At 38.1% G+C, this 18,860-nt stretch overlaps 1 pseudogene; it reads right to left on the minus strand.

The window, feature by feature from the left end:
• The window catches only part of LOC112208922 (centriole and centriolar satellite protein OFD1-like), a 55,614-nt pseudogene that overhangs the window by 10,419 nt on the left and 26,335 nt on the right, over positions 1-18,860 (minus strand).

Raw genomic sequence — 18,860 nt, forward strand, 5'->3', positions numbered from 1 at the left:
TGCCATTTGCTCAGGTGGTAATGCAGAAATCACCCCTCTTCTGCACTGTTCACGCTGGAAAACGTGGACTGGACCTGTTCCTTTTCGGCCATCTTGGAACCACAACCTCTTTTCCCCTGATTTCTTAAGACACGAAGGAAGCATATAGATGGAAAAAGAAATAATATTTAAAAATTTCCATCACACTAAAGTTATATAATGGGCCTTAACTATTATTTCAATGTTTCATAATGACTTCTCCAGATCATAGGCCCACATGGGATAGTTTTTGCAGAAGAGTTGTGGGGAAAAGTCCACCTAGTATGCTAGACACTGAATAGTTAATGAAAATAATTTTAGGCAACTGATCTCAGAAGCCAAAATGAGAATTCCTTCATGCAATGTGTCCCTTCCTCAGCAGGGTCTTTACGTGTTAACACAGAAATTACTTCAGAAATGTCATTAACAATATAATGACACTATAAGACCCAAGTCAATACTTTGACTAATTTACACCTACAAAAAGACCTTCAGGGATACATGAAATATTCACAGAATACACAGTACACAGAGTACACAGTCCTGACCCTGCTGATTTTTTTGTTAAAATAAAGACCTTACTTGGGTGCTGATATGAGATTGGCACAGCAGCTGCAGCAGTGCCCACATGAGACATACCTCCAGATATGCATCCACATGAGGCATACCTCCAGAAGAGAACTCATCCATTTCAAGACACCTGGGCACGTTTCCTGCATCTACATGAGGCATAAATGGTTCTCCCATGAGTCCTTCCTTAACAATAATAGCAAGAAAAAGGAGAGCAGTGACATGGGGAGGCAACTAGCTGGAGCATGGGAATTGCAGCCAAAGTAGTTAGGTGCACCTTTTCCTAAGAGGATTTTGTGAAGTTCCACACATAACCACTTGCCAAAGTACTTGCTTGTCAGAGTGTTCTTGTACTTGAAATAATTAACTTTGTTTACAGAACTGGATTGTTCAACAGGAAAGTCAACTCAGTGCCGGTGAAGAATTCAAATGGCTTGTTGATAATCATTAGAATTCTATTGAAATGACAGTGATTTAACCAAAGACTTTAACAAACATTCACAAAATTTACTAAGCCCGCTCATTTAACTTTGCAAAATATTATACTTCCAGATTTGAAGATAACTTTTACAAGACTAACCAGTGGGTTACATACAAATATAGATTTCTCAAAAGATTTCTCAAGCTGGAAAGAATCTTAGAGATGGTGAGCTCTACATGCTTATTTTACACTTACAAAGTGATGACAAAGAGAAACAGTCTAAAGCAGGGCCATAGCCAGGACACCAGATTCTGGACTCTTAATATTCTTTTATCTCCACTCTTTCACTAAAAAATGAGGTTTTCTAAATCTGAGGAAATCAACATAATCAGTAAATTTAAAGAAAAATAACACCCTTATATTCCATATAAAGGAAGATATATATATATATATATATACATATATATTTTTTTCTGCACAAGATCTTCAGTTTATTGTACATATTAAAACTTGAGAGGTGCCTTCTTTTTTTATTATTATACTTTAAGTTTTATGATACATGTGCACATTGTGCAGGTTAGTTACATAGGTATACATGTGCCATGCTGGTGCACTGCACCCACTAACTCGTCATCTAGCATTAGATATATCTCCCAATGCTATCCCTCCCCTCTCCCCCAACTCCACAACTGTCCCCAGAGTTTGATGTTCCCCTTCCTGTGTCCATGTGATCTCATTGTTCAATTCCCACCTATAAGTGAGAATATGTGGTGTTTGGTTTTTTGTTCTTGCAATAGTTTACTGAGAATGATGATTTCCAATTTCATTCATGTCCCTACAAAGGACATGAACTCTTCATTTTTTATGGCTGCATAGGATTCCATGGTGTGTATGTGCCACATTTTCTTAATCCAGTCTATCATTGTTGGACATTTGGGTTGGTTCCAAGTCTTTGCTATTGTGAATAATGCCGCAATAAACATACGTGTGCATGTGTCTTTATAGCAGCATGATTTATAGTCCTTTGGGTATATACCCAGTAATAGGATGACTGGGTCAAATGGTATTTCTAGTTCTAGATCCCTGAGGACTTGCCACACTGACATTCACAATGGTTGAACTAGTTCACAGTCCCACCAACAGTGTAAAAGTGTCCCTATTTCTCCACATCCTCTCCAGCACCTGTTGTTTCCTGACTTTTTAATGATCGCCATTCTAACTGGTGTGAGATGGTATCTCATTGTGGTTTTGATTTGCATTTCTCTAATGGCCAGTGATGATGAGCATTTTTTCATGTGTTTTTTGGCTGCATAAATGTGTTCTTTTGAGAAGTGTCTGTTCATGTCCTTCGCCCACTTTTTGATGCGGTTGTTTGTTTTTTTCTTGTAAATTTGTTTGAGTTCATTGTACATTCTGGATATTAGCCCTTTGTCAGATGAGTAGGTTGTGAACATTTTCTCCCATTTCGTAGGTTGCCTGTTCACTCTGATGGTAGTTTCTTTCACTGTGCAGAATCTCTTTAGTTTAATTAGATCCCATTTGTCAATTTTGACTTTTGTTGCCATTGCTTTTGGTGTTTTAGACATGAAGTCCTTGTCCATGCCTATGTCCTGAATGGTAATGCCTAGGTTTTCTTCCAGGGTTTCTATGGTTTTAGGTCTAAGGTTTAAGTCTGTAATCCATCTTGAATTGATTTTTATATAAGGTGTAAGGAAGGGATCCAGTTTCAGCTTTCTACATATGGCTAGCCAGTTTTCCCAGCACCATTTATTAAATAGGGAATCCTTTCCCCATTGCTTGTTTTTCTCAGTTTTGTCAAAGATCAGATAGTTGTAGATATGCGGCACTATTTCTGAGGGCTGTTTTCTGTTCCATTGATCTATATCTCTGTTTTGGTACCAGTACCATGCTGTTTTGGTTACTGTAGCCTTGTAGTATAGTTTGAAGTCAGGTAGTGTGATGCCTCCAGCTTTGTTCTTTTGGCTTAGGGTTGACTTGGCGATGCGGGCTCTTTTTTGGTTCCATATGAACTTTAAAGTAGTTTTTTCCAATTCTGTGAAGAAAGGCATTGGTAGCTTGATGGGGATGGCATTGAATCTGTAAATTACCTTGGGCAGTATGGCCATTTTCAGGATATTGATTCTTCCTACCCATGAGCATGAAATGTTCTTCCTTTTGTTTGTATCCTCTTTTATTTCATTGAGCAGTGGTTTGTAGTTCTCCTTGAAGAGGTCCTTCACATCCCGTGTAAGTTGGATTCCTAGGTATTTTATTCTCTTTGAAGCAATTGTGAATGGGAGTTCACTCATGATTTGGCTCTCTGTTTGTCTGTTGTTGGTGTATAAGAATGCTTGTGATTTTTGTACATTGATTTTGTATCCTGAGACTTTGCTGAAGTTGCTTATCAGCTTAAGGAGATTTTGGGCTGAGACAGTGGGGTTTTCTAGATATACAATCATGTAGTCTACAAACAGGGACAATTTGACATCCTCTTTTCCTTATTGAATACCCTTTATTTCCTTTTTTTTTTTTTTTTTTTTTTTGAGATGGAATCTTACCCTGTAGCCCAGGCTGGAGTGCCGTGGTGTGATCCTGGCTCACTGCGAGCTCCACCTCACAGGTTCATGCCATTCTCCTGACTCAGCCTCCAGAGTAGCTGGGACTACAGGTGCCTGCCACCATGCCAGGCTAATATTTTGTATTTTTAGTAGAGATGGGGTTTCACTGTGTTAGCCAGGATAATCTCAATCTCCTGACTCATGATCTGCCCACCTCAGAAGAAATACGTTCTCTAAAATCACTCATTTTAAATCTGATAAGTTAATGATGTATTTATGAGCTTAGCCCAAACTCTGAAATTTGTCATGCTGAGATTTTTAAAAGTAAACAGACACAACCATAAAAAGTTTCATGATAGGAAAATGAGGTGATACAGCTGTACTTGCAGTTTTATCACAGAATAAAAATGTTCCAATTTGTAGCTGCTTTTTTTTTAATACCAATAGATATGTTTCACCAAAACTAATTTTTCTACATCTTCAACTTATAAAAACTGGTACTTATGTTGAAACTTACCTTTAAAAGGTGAGTCAAATTCGTCATTGTCCTTAAAATTTAGCTTGTTGACAACTGAAAATTCACTTTTGTCTTGAAGTTCCCTCTGTCTGTGGTAAAGGCTAGATTGGAAAAATAAAATTCATGAATATGAAGTTCTAATAATGGAATACCCAAGAGCATCAGGTGGCAAAAAGCCTTCTGTTACTCAAGAAAATGCTCTGAAAAATTTCTTTTCTCTTTTTTTTGTAAAGATTACTCCACCTCACCACCATCATGAGGCACTGTTCTCAGCAATTAATACCTGCTTACTCAGTTACTCACTGTAACTATGTTATGCTGTGAAGTGGGTACTACAGTTGTTAAGGAAGAATAATGTTGGACTCTGAATGCTACTCCTAGGAGTTACTTTTTCAATAATAATAAAACATTTCCAAAACAATTTCTGCATATAATCAGCATGAGCCAGATGAGGAGGCATTAGCAGAAAATTGAGTGACCAGAGTGCCCTACTTAGCATATGTGTGCATCTTATCCTTCCTTTTCACTTATCACAAGTACAAAAAAAAAAAAATAACCTGGCCATGTGTGGTGGATCATGCTTGTAATCCTAGCACTTTAGAAGGCTGAGGCTTGCAGATATCTTGGTCAGGAGCTTGAGACCATCCTGGCCAACATGGTGAAAACCCGTCTCTACTAAAAATATAAAAATTAGGTGGAGCCAAGATGGCCAAATAGGAACAGCTCCAGTCTACAGCTCCCAGCAAGAGCGATGCAGAAGACGGATGATTTCTGCATTTCCAACTGAGGTACCGGGTTCATCTCCCTGCGGAGTGTTGGAAAGTGGGTGCAGGACAGTGGATGCAGCATAGTGAGCATGACCCAAAGCAGGGTGTGGTATCACCTCACCTGGGAAGTGCAAAGGGTCAGGGAATTCCTTTCCTAGTCAAAGAAAGTGGTGACAGACGGCACCTGGAAAATCGGGTCACTCCCACTCTAATACTGCACTTTTCCAACGGTCTTAGCAAATGGCATACCAGAAGATTATATCCTGTGCCTGGCTCAGAGGGTCTTATGCCCAAGGAGCCTCACTCATTGCTAGCACAGCAGTCTGAGATTAAACTCCAAGGGGGCAGCGAGGCTGGGGAAGGGACGCCCATGATTGCTGAGGCTTGAGTAGGTAAACAAAGAGGCTGGGAACCTCGAACTGGGTGGAGCCCACCGCAACTCAAGGAGGCCTGCTTGCCTGTGTAGACTCCATCTCTGTGGGCAAGGCATAACCAAACAAAACGCAGCAGAAATCTCTGCTGACTTAAATGTCCCTATCTGACAGCTTGAAGAGAATAGTGGTTCTCCCAGCATGCAGCTGGAGATCTGAGAATGGAAAGACTGCATCTTCAAGTGGGTCCCTGACCCCCGAGTAGCCTAACTGGGAGACATTCCGCCACTGGGGGCTGACTGACACCTCATACAGCAGGGTACTCCTCTGAAACAAAACTTCCAGAGGAACGATCAGGCAGCAATATTTGCTGTTCACCAATATCCGCTGTTCTGCAGCCTCTGCTGCTGATATTCAGGCAAACAGGGTCTGGAGTGGTCATCCAGCAAATTCCAACTGACCTGCAGCTGAGTGTCCTGACTGTTAGAAGGGAAACTAACAAACAGAAAGGACATCCCCACCAAAACCCCATCTGTATGTCACCATCATCAAAGACCAAACGTAGACGAAACCACAAAGATGGGGGAAAAAACAGAGCAGAAAAACTGAAAACTCTAAAAATCAGAGCACCTCTCCTCCTCCAAAGGAATGCAGCTCCTCACCAGCAATGGAACAAAGCTGAATGGAGAATGACTTTGACCAATTGAGACAAGAAGTCTTCAGACAATCAAATTACTCCAAGCTAAATGAGAAAGTTCAAACCCATGGCAAAGAAGTTAAAATCCTTGACAAAAAAATTAGACGAATGGCTAACTAGAATAACCAATGCAGAGAAGTCCTTCAAGGACCTGATGGAACTGAAAACCAAGGCAAGAGAACTATGTGATGAATGCACAAGCCTCAGTAGCAGATCAGTTGGAATTTGCTGGATGACCACTGCTGTATGAGATACAGCTACTACTGGATCTGTACTGAATCTGCTACTGGATCAACTGGAAGAAAGGGTCTCAGTGATGGAAGATGAAATGAATGAAGTGGAGAAGAGAAGTTTAGAGAAAAAGGAATAAAAAGAAACAAAGAAAGCCTCCAGGAAATATGGGAATATGTGAAAAGACCAAATCTACGTCTGATTGGTGTATCTGAAAGTGACAGGGAGAATGGAACCAAGTTGGAAAACACTCTGCAGGATATTATCCAGGAGAACTTCCCCAATCTAGCAAGGCAGGCCAACATTCAGATTCAGGAAATACAGAGAACGCCACAAAGATACTCCTCAAGAAGAACAACTCCAAGACACATAATTGGCAGATTCACCAAAGTTGAAAACAAGGAAAAAATGTTAAGGACAGTCAGAGAGAAAGGTTGGGTTACCCACAAAGGGAAGCCCATCACACTAACAGCTGATCTCTCAGCATAAACTCTACAAGCCAGAAGAGAGTGGGGGCCAATATTCAACATTCTTAAAGAAATGAATTTTCAACCCAGAATTTCATATCCAGCCAAATGAAGCTTCATAAGTGAAGGAGAAATAAAATCCTTTACAAAGAAGCAAATGCTGAGAGATTTTGTCACACCAGGCCTGCCCCAAAAGAGCTCTTGAAGGAAGCACTAAACATGGAAAGGAACAACCAGTACCAGCCACTGCAAAAACATACCAAATTGTAAAGACCATTGAGGCTAGGAAGAAACTGCATCAACTAACAAGAAAAATAACCAGCTAATATCCTAATGAAAGGATCAAATTCACGCTAAACAAAACAAAAGCCAAAATGGAAAAATGGGATCTAAAGAAACTAAAGAGCTTCTGCACAGCAAAAGAAACTACCATCAGAGTGAACAGGCAACTTACAGAATGGGAGAAAATTTTTGCAATCTACTTATCTGACAAAGGGCTAATATCCAGAAGCCACAATGAACTCCAACAAATTTACAAGAAAAACAAAAAAAAACCCCATCAAAAAGTGGACTAAGGATATGAAGAGACACTTCTTAAAAGAAGACATTTATGCAGCCAAAAGACACATGAAAAAATGTTCATCATCACTAGCCATCAGAGAAATGTAAATCAAAACCTCAGTGAGATACCATCTCACACTAGTTAGAATGGCAATCATTAAAAGTCAGGAAACAACAGATGCTGGAGAGGATGTGGAGAAATAGGAACACTTTTACACTGTTGGTGGGACTGTGAACTAGTTCAACCATTGTGAATGTCAGTGTGGCAAGTCCTCAGGGATCTAGAACTAGAAATACCATTTGACCCAGCCATCCCTATTACTGGGTATATACACAAAAGATTACAAAACATGCTGCTATAAAGACACATGCACACGTATGTTTATTGTGGCACTGTTCACAATAGCAAAGACTTGGAACCAACCCAAATGTCCAACAATGATAGACTGGATCAAGAAAATGTGGCATATATACACCATGGAATACTATGCAGCCATAAAAAATGTTGAATTCATGTCCTTTGTAGGGACATAGATGAAGCTGGAAACCATCATTCTCAGAAAACTATAACAAGGAGAAATACCCAAACACTGCATATTCTCACTCATAGGTGGGAATTGAACGATGAGAACACAGGGACACAGGAATAGGAAAATGACACACATTAAGAAATACACCTCCCTAGCTACAAGTTTCATTTGAATAACTTGATTTCCATAAATAATGCCAATGCACTTACACCAGTTAAAATTTACCAATATCTGGATCTCTGACTCATTGAAAAATTACTGAGCCAAGTAAAAACTCCAACAAATATGTTTCTCTACATACAATTTAGCCCGGAATAACTTGAATTCTATCGATAATGCCAGCCCACATACACCACTTAAAGTCTGCTAATGTCTAGATTTCACATTGTCTGCCTGGTCCCAAGAATGTGCCTAACTAGCATAGCTTTTCCTTCATATATTAAATGACTTTTTTTTTTGTATTGAGCAGCAATCTTTTAATCTCAGGGAGAAAGCAAAGTCTGTCTCTGTAGGGGTTTTGCTTTGTGGATTACTCTCTAGCATTAAGAAGAGAATCTGTACGTCAGGTGCTTATTTGTTTGGATTCTTTTAAAACAAGAAAGAGCATAAATATATTGAATCCTAGATGTCTACTTTAAAATCATCTATCAAATATCTTTCTTAAACAGTAGAGAGTACTTGATGGTTATTTCTGTTTAACAGCTTCTGCAAAAGAAGAATTATCTAGCCCCAACTATAATTCTTGAAAACCTGGTATTTGCTTGGCTTCTTTATTACAAGATTCTAGCAACTTTTGTATCATAAGACACATTCATTTACTTAATCCAGTCTATCATTGTTGGACATTTGGGTTGGTTCCAAGTCTTTGCTATTGTGAATAATGCTGCAATAAACATACGTGTACATGTGCCTTTATAGCAGCATGATTTATAGTCCTTTGGGTATATACCCAGTAATAGGATGGCTGGGTCAAATGGTATTTCTAGTTCTAGATCCCTGAGGAATCGCCACACTGACTTCCACAATGGTTGAACTAGTTTACAGTCCCACCAACAGTGTAAAAGTGTTCCTATTCCTCCACAACCTTTCCAGCACCTGTTGTTTCCTGACTTTTTAATGATTGCCATTCTAAGTGGTGTGAGATGGTATCTCATTGTGGTTTTGATTTGCATTTCTCTAGTGGCCAGTGATGATGAGCATTTTTTCATGTGTTTTTTGGCTGCATATGGCACATATACACCATGGAATACTATGCAGCCATAAAAAATGATGAGTTCATGTCCTTTGTAGGGACATGGATGAAATTGGAAATCATCATTCTCAGTAAACTATCACAAGAACAAAAAAACAAACACCGCATATTCTCACTCATAGGTGGGAATTGAACAATGAGATCACATGGACACACAAAGAGGAATATCACACTCTGGGGGCTGTTGAGGGGTGGGGCGAGTGGGGAGGGATAGCATTGGGAGATATACGTAACGCTAGATGACGAGTTAGTGGGTGCAGTGCACCAGCATGGCACATGTATACACATGTAACTAACCTGCACAATGTGCACATGTACCCTAAAACTTAAAGTATAATAATAAAAAAAAGAAAAATGTTCACACACACGCACACACACAAAAAGACACATTCAGTATCTGTCTTATAAAAACGTTATGCATAATATGTATGCATAATGTGGTGTGCCAATATACATATGTTGATGTGTATTGTGTATGCCTTCCAGCTGTAGTGAAATTTAGCTCTTCACCAATCATCAGTGACTGAATTTTCTTTCTTGGGACCCCAGAAACTTAGATTGTCTAGAGTTTCATTTGCTATATTAGCGTTGCACAGAAATTATAAAAATGTAATGAGAAAGAAAAGGGGAGAAATATAAACTCTATGGTTTAGCTTCTAATCATAAATCAACATAATTGACTTCACCCCATTTATCTCAACTTGAACAACCAAATTTTTCAAAAGCTTCTTAACATCTCTGTGATTTATAAAAAACACAGATTGGGTTAAGAAACCTTGAAAATATAATATCAGAAAGTTCTACACGTATGCCTTTCTTTACAATTTTCAGAAGATATAGTCCAACGCTATCAATTTTTTATAGGCACCTGAGACTCTAGATATTAAAATACTTAGATTTTAGAATATTTATCTTCATTTCTAGCATCTAACCACTAGATGTTAAAAGCAACCTTAAGAATTCCACTCCCAGTCATGAATCAGGCTTAGAGTAAAATCTATTGATCTATAGAAAACCCTAGAAAATCACAAGGAATGTGTGTCAGCTCCATGAGCTCATCAATAATTGTTCCCCTTCCACACTATGCTTCAGCCATGGTGATCTTGCCATTTTTCCTAACAAGATAAGCAGGCTTATGCCAGGAGTCTTTATACTTTTTGATCCTACTGCATAATTACAGGCTTATTCTCTTGTTCTTTCATTTAGATATTGACAGTCTCCATGTAAGCAAATTATTTTATAAGTTTTTTATATACAACCAAAACGTACTTGGTAATATAGAATCCTGCCTAATGTATTTTATATGGAATTGATAACCTTATTTAAGAACAAAGCAAAAACAAAACAAAACCGACTTTATACTATTACCACCTAATATTCAGGAATCCAAATTAGTAGATTGACTTACTTTACTCAACGTTAGTAACAGGTAAAATTATAAATCTTCTAAATATAAATAAACTCGTGAAAATACAATTATCGCTTCATAAATAACAAGTAATTAAAAAATTGTCTAGACCTTGGAAACCAATAATTATTTATATCAACCAATCAAAGAGTTAATCAAGAAAGACAAGTTGAAACTGCTGGGAAATTTTTTGCAGTCTTCCCATTCAACCATCCAGGCACAGATGACGTTTCAAAAGTTAAATTCCACATTCGCACAGTGAGGCTGGGATTTCTGATCTAGGAAGGTGTGAAGAATAACATCTGTGCTAATTTAATGAGTTTGTTCTACCCTTTAGGGGTTACATAAATTATTGATGAGGCACACTTTTCTCTGTTTTGTCTGATGCAGAACTGATTTATGGTTAAAAATGTTAAGCACAGGAAACTAACATTTAAGTCCTGGGAGCAAAGGATACAGTTGATGTATAAAATAGACAACGTGTAAAATAAAGTAAAAGATGAATAGATCTTTATTTCAAAAAAAAATCTTGATGTTCAAAAGTATTAAAATAACCTGAGGTATTTAAAAACTTAGTTACATAAACATAACAGAAGATATTTTCAAAAATGCACAAAACTCTAAGCATTAATTCAGAAAATTAGCTATAGTTTTAATGTGAGAAGAAGGTGAAGGCTAACGCAGAATTTTAAGCTATCTCCCTACATGATAACGGGGAGTGTTAATACAGACCCAATTTTAAAAATTGATCTTTTTATATTACACTCTGTCAAAACGCTGTTGGAATTCCAGCTAAGCCTTAAACAACAAAGGGCACATCTTGAATAAATAAAGAATACCTGACTATCAGAGTTAACATCTTATAATATTTTAAATATAGTGTTCTAAAAAATAAAAGCACAAAAAATCCCACAAAATTATGGCTAATGTGAAGTAAAAACACAAACTGAAACTGTCCTAAACTTTTTAGACAAAAACTTTAAACCTGCAGTTTTAAGTATGAACAAATAAAAAATGACAGATGAAAGATAAAAGATCAACATGGGAATATCAGTGAGATTGGAACAGGAATTAAAAGAAATTAAAGAATGTGTAAGCAGAAACTCAGTTGTATGTAAGAAAACCAATCACCCCTTATTCAGTCTGTGACCCAGGAAATAATCAGCTATACGTATATTATGACCCTAAGTGCTTACCCTGTGAATTCTGGTTTGAGGTATATATTAAATCAGAGGGAGAAAAAGAAGGAGAGTTTATAGATCAACATGAAGAAGCCCCTCCCTCCTATAAAGGGCCTATTCTCTTGTACTTTGATGCCTGCCAGGGCGGGGATGATCATAATCTTAAAACAAAGCAAAACAAAACAAAAACAGAAGCAGTCCGCGGTGGTTTGACACAAGAAAGGTTTAACAGCAGCAGTCTCAAACATCTAGATGGAGACCACAAATCGGATACCCAGACTGTAACATTCAGTGATCTATACTAACACAGCTCCTTAAAGCCAGAGCTACCTTTTTGGTCTAAAGGATGCACAGCACTATTACGAGTTGATAGACAAGGAGCCGGCCCTGGAATTCTGCTGCTAACTGTCAAAAAGGCTAGAAGTAAGCATTTTGATCAGTCAATGCCTGAGCTTTCCCCATCAACCAAAAATGTGTTTGTTCAACTAGCTGAAAACATAGCTGGCGGCTGAGGAATTTCCTCATGCTATGTAAGTGTAGGAACTAATACGGGGGACCAGTGGCCATGGGGGGCAAAGGAATTAATGCCACAAGATAACTTCACTTCGCCAAACCCTACCAATAAGCCAGCAGCCTCAGCCAGTGTTTGCTTGTTGCAAATCTCCATAATTGGAAAGTCTTGTATTGCCTGATGGGAAAAGGCAGAATGCTCAAAAGGTAACTTAACTCTTTGTTCAGGGCTCAGTCCTTCAGAAGTTAATCTGAGTGGGCCGGTGCATCTACATAATAAGTATCCTCCTCAACCCCATCAGTCCCTCTGATTCCTTAAAAAAGTCCTGCCAGAAGACAAATTAAAAAAGAAAACCTGAAAAATCTAGAGATAAGAAGCACAATTACTTGGATTAAAAAAAAAACTATTAAATAACTTTAACAACAGATTGAGCTTCAGTAAATCTGAAGACATAAAAATTGAAACAGCCTAAAATGAGAGCAAATATCTTTGTGTCTTGTCGATGAAAATACTTTAAAATTTCCTATTCTGGAGTGTTCTGAAGAAGAAATAAGAAACCGCTTGAAAAGAAAGGTTGGTGGAAATTTTACAGAAGAGCTGATTTTTCACCAACTGTTTCCTGTTCTAGTTTCCAGCCCCTTTGTATCTCCATCTTATAAGTTGGGCAAATAATATTTTTCTTTCTCCAGAACAGTGTTAAAAACTCAGGTGAAATGGCTACTGAAGAGCTAATATTGGAAGACCAGGTTAGAGTAAGAAAAGAGTTATTGGTCCTTCAAACTTCAGAGGAATATGACACATGTACTGTAAAACAGGTGCTAATCTTATTTTAAAAAGTTCTTAGCTTTGGCACTAACACTATTGCTCATGGCCTTATAAATGTTTGTTATCAAATCTATCTAATTAAACCCTGTATGTGGTGTCTTTGAGTAATCATCTTGATTGTTTTCTTGACCTATTTTCTCTTAAAAGGTTTTTTTTTAACTCAGAAAGCTCAACATCATTAATCAGTAGAGAAATACAAATCACAGTCACAATGAGATACCACCTCAGGCCTGTCAGAATGGTGACTATTAAAACGTCAAGAAATAACAGATGCTGGAAAGTCTGTGGAGAGACAGGAAGACTTCTAAACTGTTGGAGGGAAAGTAAATTAGTGTCAACGCTGTGGAAGACAGCGTGGTAATTTGTTCAAGGATCTAGAAACACCATTGACCGAGCAATGTCATTACTGGCTATCTACCCCCAAAATACAAATGTTTCATATTTGAAAGATACCTGCACGTGTATGTTTATTGCAGTACAATTAACAGTAGCAAAGACATAGAATCAACTCAAATGCCGACTTTACTCAGAGAACATTATCAACTAGATACAGAAAATGTAGTATATATACACAAAGAAATACTTTGCAGCTTCAAAAATCAATTAGATCATGTCCCTTGCAAGGACATGGATAAAGATGGAACCATCATCCTCAGCAAAGTAACACAGGAACAGAAAACCAAACACTACATTTCCTCACTCATGAATCAGAGCTGAACATTGAGAACACCTGACACAGAAAAAGAAACCACACTGGGGGTGGAGCCAAGATTGCGAATAGGAACAGCTCCAGCCTGCAGCTCCCAGTGTGAGTGAAGCAGAAGATGGGTGATTTCTGCATTTCCAACTGAGGTACCGGGTTCATCTCACTGGGGAGTGTCGGAAAGTGGGTGAAGCAAGAGTAAACACATTCAGAAGCTAGCAGAAGGCAAGAAATAACTAAGATCAGAGCAGAACTGAAGGAAATAGAGACACAAAAACCCTTCAAAAAATCAATGAATCCAGGAGCTGGTGTTTTGAAAACATCAACAAAATTGATAGACATCTAGCAAGACTAATAAAGAAGAAAAGAGAAAAGAATCAAACAGATGCAATAAAAAATGAAAAAGGGGATATCACTACGATCCAACAGAAATACAAACTACCATCAGAGAATACTGTAAACACCTCTATGCAAATCAACTAGAAAATCTAGAAGAAATGGATAAATTCCTCGACACATACCCCCTCCCAAGACTAAACCAGGAAGAAGTTGAATCTCTGAAGAGACCAATAAGAGGCTCTGAAATTCAGGCAATAATTAATAGCTTACCAAACAAAAAAAGTCCAGAACAAGATGGATTCACAGCCAAATTCTACCAGAGGTACAAGGAAGAGATGGTACCTTTCCTTCCGAAAGTATTCCAATCAATAGAAAAAGAGGGAATCCTCCCTAACTCATTTTATGAGGCCAGCATCATCCTGATACCAAAGCCTGGCAGAGACACAACAAAAAAGAGAGAATTTTAGACCAATAACCCTGATGAACATCGATGCAAAAATCCTCAATAAAATATTGGCAAACCAAATCCAGCAGCACATCAAAAAGCGTATCCACCATGATCAAGTGGGCTTCATCTCTGGAATGCAAGGCTGGTACAATATACACAAATCAATAAACATAATCCAGCATATAAAGAGAACCAATAACAAAAACCGTATGATTATCTCAATAGATGCAGAAAAGGCCTTTCACAAAATTCAACAATGCTTCATGCTAAAAACTCTCAATAAATTAGGTATTGATGGGAATATCTCAAAATAATAAGAGCTATCTATGACAAACCCACAGCCAATATCATACTAAATGGGCAAAAACTGGAAGCATTCCCTTTGAAAACTGGCACAAGACAGGGATACCCCCTCTCACCACTCCTATTCAATATAGTGTTGGAAGTTCTGGCCGGGGCAATCAGGCAGAAGGAAAAAATGGTATTTAATTAGGAAAAGTGGAAGTCAAATTGTCCCTGTTTGCAAATGACATGATTGCATATCTAGAAAACCCCATTGTCTCAGCCCAAAATCTCCTTAAGCTGACAGACAACTTCAGCAGAGTCTCAGGATTCAAAATCAATGTGCAAAAATCACAAGCATTCTTAGACGCCAATAACAGACAAATAGAGAGCCAAATCATGAGTGAACTCCCATTCACAATGGCTTCCAAGAGAATAAAATACCTAGGAATCCAACTTACAAGGGACGTGAAGGACCTCTTCAAGGAGAACCACAAACCACTGCTTAATGAATTAAAATAGGATACAAACAAATGGAAGAACATTCCATGCTCATAGGTAGGAATAATCAATATCGTGAAAATGGCCATACTGCCCAAGGTAATTTATAGATTCGATGCCATCCCCATCAAGCTACCAATGACTTTCTTCACAGAATTGGAAAAAACTACTTTAAAGTTCATATGGGGCCCAAAAAGAGCCCGCATTTCCAAGTCAATCCTAAGCCAAAATAACAAAGCTGGAGGCATCACGCTACCTGACTTCAAACTACACTACAAGGCTACAGTAACCAAAACAACAGGGTACTGGTACCAAAACAGAGATATAGACCAATGGAACAGAACAGAGACCTCAGAAATAATGCCACATATCTACAACCATCTGATATTTGACAAACCTGACAAAAACAAGAAATGGGGAAAGGATTCCCTATTTAATAAACGGTGCTGGGAAAACTGGCTAGCCATATGCAGAAAGCTGAAACTGGATCTCTTCCTTACACCTTACACAAAAATTAATTCTAGATGGATTAAAGACTTAAATGTTAGACCTAAAACCATAAAAACCCTAGAAGAAAATGTAGGCAATACCATTCAGGACATAGGCATGGGCAAGAACTTCATGTCTAAAACACCAAAAGCAATGGCAACAAAAGCCAAAATTGACAAATGGGATCTAATTTAACTAAAGAGCATCTGCACAGCAAAAGAAACTACCATCAGAGAGAACAGGCAACCTACAAAATGGGAGAAAATTTTTGCAACCTACTTATCTGACAAAGAGCTAATATCCAGAAGCCACAATGAAATCCAACATATTTACAAGAAAAAAAAGAAACAACCTCATCAAAACGTGGATGAAGGATACGAACAGACGCTTCTTAAAAGAAGACATTTATCCAGCCAAAAGACACATGAAAAAATACTCATCATCACTGGCCATCAGAGAAATGTAAATCAAAACCACAATGAGATACCATCTCACACTAGTTAGAATGGCAATCATTAAAAGTCAGGAAACAACAGGTGCTGGAGAGGATGTGGAGAAATAGGAACACTTTTACACTGTTGGTGGGACTGTGAACTAGTTCAACCATTGTGAATGTCAGTGTGGCAAGTCCTCGGGGATCTAGAACTAGAAATACCATTTGACCCAGCCATCCCTATTACTGGGTATACGCACAAAAGATTACAATACATGCTGCTGTAAAGACACATGTACACGTATGTTTATTGCGGCACTATTCACAATAGCAAAGACTTGGAACCAACCCAAATGTCCAACAATGGTAGACCGGATCAAGAGAATGTGGCACATATACACCATGGAATACCATGCAGCCAGAAAACATGTTGAATTCATGTCCTTTGTAGGGACATGCATGAAGCTGGAAACCATCATTCTCAGCAAACTATGGCAAGGACAAAAACCCAAACACGGCATGTTCTCACTCACAGGTGGGAATTGACCAATGAGAATATACAGACACAGGAAGAGGAACATCACACACTGGGGCCTGTTGTTGGGTGGGGAGAGAGGGGAGGGATAACATTAGGAGATATACCTAATGTTAAATGATGAGTTAATGAGTGCAGCACACCAACATGGCACATGTATTCATATGTAACTAACCTGCACGTTGTGCACATGTACCCTAAACCTTCAAGTATAATAAAAAAAGAAAAAATAAATAAATAAAAATACAAAAATTAGTCAAGCATGGTGGTGTGTGTGTAGTCCCAGCTATTCAGGAGGCTGAGGCAGGAGAATTCCTTCATCCCAGGAGGCAGTGGCTGCAGTAAGGTGAGACTGCACCCCAGCCTGGGTGACAGAGCAAGACTCTGTCTCAAAAAAAGATAAAAACTTTGGAAATATGACTGGTGTTGATGGAAACAGAGTATTATGAGTGAGGCTGATATGGGGAAACAGGAGGATTTATTTAGGTGCACCAGCTCAGTGAGCTTATATCCAAAAAGGCTGAGTATTGAATAAAGACTGAGCAGGGTTTTTATGAGCAAACTTACAGAAGCAGACCTAAAGCACCTAATTATACAATGAACAGTTATGTAATTCACAGCATAATTGTTGACTTGCATAACTTCTTGCCTTGCATAGCTGGGTTTTGCACCTAGGTTGAAAGAGAAACAGGAACATACAGATTTTACAAAATACAAGCATTGGTAAACATAGTCATAATTAATGCTTCAGAGAAGGAGAGACAGTAAAGTAATTTGCTTTCCTTTTGAACTTTGCTTCAGTGTGGGGTATTTGTGACCCATTCCCTTGGCCTCAACTTTTTAGACAGTGTTATTTTATAACTGTCCTTGGAGTGAGATAGCTACACAGAGAAAAACATGTTTTCTTTTCATTTGAACCCTTGTCTTGCCAAATTTTTCTGTTTTTTTAAAAAATCATTTTATAGGATAAATTTAATCGAAGGCATTAGTATCATTTTATTCTTTATGGGAAAGCATGTTTTCTTCTTTTGGCACAGGTTGACATTTAGTTAGAGCTATTAACTGAGTAGCAGTGGGCCTGGCTATGTTGTTTTGGGGCTATGTAGTATGAGTAGAGGGTGGGCATCATTTTTTGGGTGCTTTTTTATATCAAGGTTATGTGGGGAAAGTGTTAGCTTTCCTGTTTCTTTTGGCTTTTGATGTCCCTGCCTTTTGGTGTTCCAGATAATGCACTATTGCCACTTTTTCTGGAGCATATACAGCTGCTAAGAGCTGTAGGATTTTTTCTGTCCACTTTATTTATTTGCCTCCAGTTGTTAAGAAATTTTCTTTTTATATATAGTTCTATGAACATGTAGTGTGGTAAAAGCATATTTAGAATGTGTTTAAATATTGACCTTTTTTTCTTTTGCAGCAAAAGGGCTCTTGTTAGGTCTGTTAATTTTGCCTTTTGGTCTCATGTTCCAGTAGGCAAAGATCGAGCTTCTATCATTGAGTTTAATGTTACCACTGCATACTCGGCTTGTTGGATTTTTTTCTAGCTCAAAACTCTTTCAGTTATGAAATATTCAACATCTGGGTTTTTGAGGGATTGATCTGTAAGATCTCCTGGTTCAGAAAATACGTGATCCACTGTTTAGACACAGTTATGGAGGGGAGCATCAAATTTGACTGGGAGAAGGGTGGTCGGGCTTAAGTTGTTTGCTGTATTTTAAGTAATGTAAGGGTTTTCATATAGAAGTCCTTGGTACTGCGTTATTCTCAGATTTGACAACTAGTGATGCCTTATTTGTTCATCAAAGTTTTGACTGAGTGTGGCACATGGACTGTTAGCTGCTGTCTCAAAGTAAGTGTGTTATCCTCTTGCATTAGCAAGGCAGTGGTGGCTAATGCCTTAAGGAAAGGAGGCCATCCTAGTGCCACAGAGTCTAATTGTTTAGATAAGTATTTGACTGGACAATGCTATAATTTTATAATTTCAGTGAAGAACCATATAGCCATTTCTTTTCATTTATGCAGGTACAGAAAGAAAGGCTAAGTTACATTTGGCAGACCAAAGGCTGGGACTTGAGTTAAGGGTTTTTTTTGATTTTTTTAAATGATATTTGCTGTTTAGTTTGCCAGAGGAGGGTTTCGTTTTTACCCCTTTTGTAATATTATATAATGGCTTAGCCATCCATGAAAAATTTGTGATTTAGATATGGTGGAATTTTTCTTCTTTTAAGAATTTTTTAATGTAATGCCT

The sequence above is a fragment of the Pan troglodytes genome, chromosome Y, assembly GCF_028858775.2.
Source record: "Pan troglodytes isolate AG18354 chromosome Y, NHGRI_mPanTro3-v2.0_pri, whole genome shotgun sequence".
Taxonomy (NCBI): Eukaryota; Metazoa; Chordata; class Mammalia; order Primates; family Hominidae; genus Pan; species Pan troglodytes.